Source organism: Sycon ciliatum, chromosome 10 (genome assembly GCF_964019385.1).
Source record: "Sycon ciliatum chromosome 10, ocSycCili1.1, whole genome shotgun sequence".
Lineage (NCBI taxonomy): Eukaryota > Metazoa > Porifera > Calcarea > Leucosolenida > Sycettidae > Sycon > Sycon ciliatum.
Genome location: NC_088652.1, coordinates 19,947,880 through 19,954,859, shown reverse-complemented (window position 1 = coordinate 19,954,859; position 6,980 = coordinate 19,947,880). Strand labels below are relative to the sequence as shown.

Sequence of the window (6,980 nt, the reverse complement as noted above, 5' to 3'; positions counted from 1 at the left end):
ACTAGGAGTTGTATTGAGTATTGGGGGGGGGGGGGGGTCACATTTGATGTGACGGTAGTCTACGGCTTCGAGTGCAGTTTGAAACATATCCGTGCTTCTACGGTATTGCACCTTGTACCAGAGTGTGCGTGGGGGGGGGGGGGGGGCAGGCAGTGTATGCGTCCCCACTTCCAGTACAGTGCTGCTCAATGGAATCAGATCACGTGAGGCAAGTTTGCGCCTTGCCCTATTTCGCAGCCCAGTGATTGCAGATCTAGGGCTATGCAATGGCCTGCGTAGGGATGTCCAGATTCTGTTTTCAATTTTTTTGCATTTTGGGGGTAAGTCTACCCCACTTTTGCATTTTGCCTGTTTCTGCACGGTTTCGACCCAGAAAAAGGGCGGTTTTCCTGGGTTTTTTCGCTCTACGTCACGAAGTGAGAAACTTCGCAAGAACTTTCGCAACTTTGGCCGCGAAACTTGCAGGGAACGCGAAATGAAAATGTGCAGAACACAAAGTTCGTGCGAAAACTTTCGCTCCACGTCACAAAGTGAGAAACTTCGCACGAACTTTCGCAACTTAGGCCGTGAAACTTGCAGGAAGGCGAAATGAAGCTTTGTTGTCATGGTAACAAACGCATTTTTTCCGCGGTTTGGCTAAAAAATTGATTTTTTTAGAAAATTTTAGAAAAGCATAAAAAAGACGATATGCATTTTGATAAGATTTGGTCGCATTTTGCATTTCAATTTTTCCACAAAAAACGCGCAGAATCGGGCCAACCCTAGGCCTGCGTGTACTTTTGAAGTGACTCGTGGGTTTATTATTACCAGATCCTTCACCTGGGGTGTCATCGATTGGCAAATCTGGTTTCAGTGCAAGCAGGCAGTGTGGTCCGAGCAACACTGGCCCAATCGAACTAAGGAAGGGTGTAGTACACACAAGGTACACATATCGTACGAAGATTCTATGAAAGTAGATAATCAAGCGAGGTACAGAGGGCTTGATGGCTGATCAAAGCCCAAGGGTCCAGCCCGAGGGCCGTAGGCCCAAGGGCTGGGCCCGAGGGCTTTGATCAGTCATCAAGCCCGACTGTACCTCGCTTGAATATGCTTCAGACGATCCCCAACATTTTTTTTGATTTTCAATCAAACTCGCTTCATTCTTTGGGTGATCTCGAGTGTGGACAATGTCGGCCTTTCGTTTGGGATTTCAGAGCAGCCTGAAGTCTAAAGTGCATGTCGTTTTCGTCCCGTTCGTAAGTTTCACACAGAGATTACAGCAAAGGGAAAGTAATGTAAAACCAAGAGTAAAACCTGTTTCGTGAGAAATTTCTCAGGACTCCGTGTCAAGAGCCAGACGTGGCTGAAGAGTCACGGAAGTATTTTCACTTCCACCATACACGCCTTGCTCACGCTGCATACTGCTGAGAGTTCTGCGGTGCTGGAGCTGGATTTCCAACTCCACAAGTTCTCAGGACTCCGTGTCAAGAGCCAGACGTGGCTGAAGAGTCACGGAAGTATTTTCACTTCCACCATACACGCCTTGCTCACGCTGCATACTGCTGAGAGTTCTGCGGTGCTGGAGCTGGATTTCCAACTCCACAAGTTCTCAGGACTCCGTGTCAAGAGCCAGACGTGGCTGAAGAGTCACGGAAGTATTTTCACTTCCACCATACACGCCTTGCTCACGCTGCATACTGCTGAGAGTTCTGCGGTGCTGGAGCTGGATTTCCAACTCCACAAGTTCTCAGGACTCCGTGTCAAGAGCCAGACGTGGCTGAAGAGTCACGGAAGTATTTTCACTTCCACCATACACGCCTTGCTCACGCTGCATACTGCTGAGAGTTCTGCGGTGCTGGAGCTGGATTTCCAACTCCACAAGTTGAGAGCCACCGCATCCCCGACCACCACCCCTATCGGTTTCTTGTTCTTATAGCCAGATCACCTTGAAAAGACTGAGATTGGGCATGATCAGGGCTTTGATGGTTTTGTCGTACAGTTGCCAATGGCAGCGGGCTTTGATGGTTTTCTCGTACAGGTTGTCAATGACAGCGGGCTTTGATGGAATATCAAAGCCCGCTCTCCGAGGCTGCTGATTGGTCGTAACCTAGCAAAGGGCACGTGGGTCGTTTGAAGCCGTCATAAAGCCAAAGTCCATTTCCACTCCAGCTACACATGGTGTGTTCGGATTGCACTCCAAGTACACCTACTCCAGATTTGGCCAACCGATCACGCTCGTTTGGAACGAACTTGCTCGGGATTCATCCAATCGATCATGCCCCCAAGCCATAGACAGCTCATTGCAACAAGCCGAACAGATTCCGTACACAGGGTCCAGTTTTACCTGTCCAAAGCGAGCTCAATACAGTACCGTATGGACTTTCACATGTGTGGAAGCTTTTTGCAGGTCTCGCTATACAACCCTATGCCTAGTTCACAGCATGGACTGCCCGCAGCATGCTAGCACAGGAGTACATGTAAAAGCGAGATGCACCAGCAAATCTTGAACAGCACATTTGTACAATGTCAATAATTGTGATGGATCTACATTACACACATGTACCTAGAAGAGCAAACATGAGTGTGCGCGCGCGCGCGTGTGTGTGTGTGTGTGTGTGTGTGTGTGTGTGTGTGTGTGTGTGTGTGCGTGCATGTCTATAAATATACTTTGTTCAGGTACATAAAGAAAATGTTGAGGCGTCGAACCAAACATGATGTCATGCTGATCAATTTGACATACATATTGCGGGTCGTGCATGCCTCCCTGTATGAAGTGGTATCATGTCATCATGGCATGGATTCCGTTGCACCAGGGGCATCCGGTAAACTGACAGCCTGACACTGGCTTGACTGTACCAGTTTGTACTAGTTTCGGTACAACAGTGGTACAAGTAGTCAAACCACATGCACATGCATGGGATCTCCTGTGACATCAAGTCTACGTAGCTGAAATACTGAGCGTTATGCATAAAGCTACCATCATATAGCCAGAATTGCTTTACAAACTACAGAGAATCTAGACTACAGTGTGCCCCATGATGGCATGAGCAGACTGAAAATCAAATCATTCCACCATGTTCACACTTGCACCCCATGCCCTAGAACAGCTTGCACTGACGCTAAACGTGAAACAAAGTGCGAAAACACATGGGATTTACCCAAGAGCGTGCGACTCCTATCTTGAGGTACAATGGACATAACGACAGTGGAGTTATTTATTGCATAATTTATTGGCAGAGGTATGATCAAGTGCACAGGATCTGACACATTAATTCATGTTTTCTTGACTCTGCAGAAATCTCCTACCATGTTTCCGCCAATTTCGACAAGAGTGGCTTTCCCTCTTTCTATGGTACGTCAATCATGCGCACTTAGGTTGCGTCTCTTTTGTTATGTTCACCTGTTTACCTCCCTGTTCTTCAACTCTCTCAAACTAATAATAATAATAAACACAGCTCGCATCTTCCCTGAACCTGTTAGACAGGAGCAGGGTCGACGCATCTGTCAACAGTGTCAAGCCAAGTTAGTCTATCTCCTGCAGCTTGGAGAGCGCTCTCCACGGAGAGATCCGCTGCCTTCAGGTCGTGCCGAATCGTATCTATCCACCGCAATGTCGGACGGCCACGGGTTTTTTTTATGTCGTTTGTGTTGATTGATAGCTCCAGTGCTCAAACTAATACATCATGTAAATAATGAGAGTCTAAAGTTTAATCACACACAGCTACATTGTAGAGATTTTAGTTCCAGGATGGAATGTACATTTTATAGATTCTACAGTGAGTGTATGAGTAGTGCAAAGTGGTGTAAGCAGTCTACACGATCTACGTACCCAAGAACTGCTGATACATGTACGGGTACATGCATATGGTTTCCAGTGGTGCATTTGCGAAATTTAAGTGGTTCACCCCGCTCCCTTCGCCTCCTGGATCTGCCCCATGCATATGACATTGCTCGTCTGGGTCAAGCTTGGGGTCAGCAGGTCAAGATCGTGATCGTAAGCGCGAGTTGCCTAGGCCAGGGATCACGTAAAACTTCCAAATCCAGGGTCGAAACACGCATCGTTTTGGGTACTTTGATCCTGTATTGTCTCCCTGTGTACCGTATTTTACCGGTTGTAAGTCGACCCCGGTTATAAGTCGACCCCCCTATCTGGAGGTCTCAATTCTGCGTTTTAAAGTTTTCACCCAAAGAAGCACTACTAACCACCTCCTGCTAATAACACATCAACAAATCATGTAAACATTCCTCATTGGAGGATATAACGTCCCAATCCTTGAAAAAGGCCAATAAACTGGCAAAAATGTGTAAACATGGTGCACTCGTGCATGCAGTGCAGGTCATTTTTTGTAAGATTCTGATAGTTCCCGGTTATAAGTCGAATCCCGGTTGTAAGTCGACCCCACCCTTTCTCCTTCTGTTTTAAGCCATAAAAGGTCGACTTACAACCGGAAAAATACGGTATGTATACTACGACTCCTTGATAAAACTATACACAAGTAGCTGTAGCAATTGATACTCTGAACCATGTGCCTTATCGCAAGTACACTGCAGCAGAAATATAAACTTTTGTTGACCCTTTCCCATCAGTGGATACAAAGGAAATGAAGTGAAGAAAATCAGAAGGGTGATATCAAGAGTGCATAAACACTGTTTATGCACTCTTGGTGATATCAATAGACGAGGTGGGGGTGATAGTTGACTGACCAATGACACTTAGCAATGTTGCTACTGTGTGTTTTAAACTTTCGTCTCCTAAATTCAAGTAACACGTGTTGGTTCAAAAATGCAATCACAACTGGTCAATGAAAGTCTTACCATAACATTTCCCACAGTATCAATAGTGACTGAAGCAGCCACTAACGAACAGTGGTTCACTGGACTCCTCATTCAGAGGACACATAATCTCACCACCGGTGCACCTGCCATCATAGCAGATGGTAATTTCGTAGCAGAAAACAATTACTTTATTAAAATAATTGATGTAAACAAAATGTACTTCAGAGTACTAAATATCTGTGCACTGAAATACTTTCATTCGCCTCTGTTTAGTTATCAACACAGCCATAACTACAGCAGATGAGCAAGTTCCGCCGCGCATGTTGCACGCTGTTTGCAATACATGTTCATGTACTGCCAAAGTGCCAATAGCTTATAAAATATTTTTTTCCTTGTTCAAGCCTATAGGCCTACACGATCGAACATACTGTCTGCAGCCTGGTTGAACATGATCACGTCACTGACTGTCACGTCATGTCAGGCTGCAGGGCCGAGGGAATCACTCAGTAGACCCAGGTGCTGGAAGTCCGTACATGGTATCCTAAGTTCGTACGCCCATAATTTCATGTTCTGTTATTGTATTCGACTCAAATATTTTATGGAGGGGACAGTGTGGTATGTTCTCCTCGCGTAGCAATTTTCAGGGATCTACGATAAGCAGAAGTCCCATACCACGCGAGTGGGTTTTCGAGTGGCCATACGAAATACAAATTGGGTTACATTTCATGCAAAAATCAACTTTGCCAAGATCGATTTCGAACGGACACAGCGTCAAACAGACCTTCACTCAATCATCAAGAGCCAGCTTAGAGCTGACAATGGCCAGAGGAGAAGAATTTACAGAGAACCACCAATCCTTGCAGAAAGGTTGACACTCCTGGCATCTCCACCACTGTTTTCCCGCGGTTTTCACAGCGCAGCTGCTTCTTCTCTGAGCCGACTAAAAACAGCTTGCATTTCGGCAACAAGCTACGCTTTTGCAAGAAATACTGGTGGAGGCACATGCCAAACATATCCCTTCGGTGCTTTCGTCGTAACCGAGGGATTGCAAGTTAGCAATTAGCAGAAATATGTGTGTATTTCGAGTCACCTCTGATCAGTACGGACTTAGAGTACCCTCTGCGACACCAAAATTTGATATGAAAAATCAGCGAACTCCAGAGAAACAGATCGGATCGAAAGATGGCCTGGTTCAATCGAGCCTGGCCTCAGAACAAACTTGGACAAGATACCTTCCATCCACGAGCAGGATTCTGGCAAGTGATCATTGCTAGTGTGAGTTTCAGCTCGGCAAACACACACTGTAAAAGTGTACGGACTTCGAGCACCTGGGTCTACTAGGGACCTTTCGCATTTGCTACGAAACGAATGCGAAACGAAAGTTTGATTCGGCTCGTAATCGTTTCGTTGAAAACAGATTTCAGGTTTCGCAAGTCGTCATGCAAATGTGCATGGCAACTACGAATACGGCCGCGGGCGCCGGTAGCTTGGCGTACGGGTTTTTACACGCACACGTGCATGGATCATGGAATCAAGGGAAAAATGTGTACCTTGCAAAACATGTGTACCTATCCAAATAAAATGTGTAGCTGAGCTGACGGATTCGGAGCGTGCCACCAAGAGTACATAACTGTGTAGTTATGTACTCTTGGTGCCACGAATGAAGAGGCCTCCATTCGTGAAAACGAGTTCTCCGCAGGGACTCTGACGAATCCTCGAACCCAGGTGACGAATCAGCATTCGTTTCGTATCCGTCAGCGGGGTGCGAAAGGTCCCTACTGACAGTAGGGATGCACGAATGACTATGTAGTATCAAGAGTACATGAAAACCAGAGTGTGCAGCTTGGGGCCTTTTCTGCTATGGGTGTCCAGTGTCTGTCACGGCGAAATTCCGTGATTACATCATATTTGGCCCAGATCTGAGGCGGGAAATGGCGTAGTGCGTACAACTGAGCTGCAGTTGTGCAGAAAGAGACCTGCTTGAATCCTGCTTGTACGCACTACATCACTAAAATGATGTAATCACGGAATTTCGCCGTGACAGCAACCCATCCGAGCTGCACACTGCTCTGGTTTTCATGTACTCTTGGTAGTATGTACATGTACATGACACCTCACACCTGTCCTGTGACTGTGTACAAGTGGTGTATATGCATGTACGTGTGGTCTTTTCAAGTTTTTGAATCGAAACTTTTGCTTGTCTGCATGCACTGTATTGGACGTCT

General features: G+C 46.3%; 1 protein-coding gene across 1 annotated transcript in view; it reads right to left on the bottom strand.

Moving 5' to 3' along the window:
* The window catches only part of LOC135825906 (uncharacterized), an 85,453-nt gene that overhangs the window by 30,888 nt on the left and 47,585 nt on the right, over nucleotides 1–6,980 (bottom strand). The window lies entirely within an intron of this gene.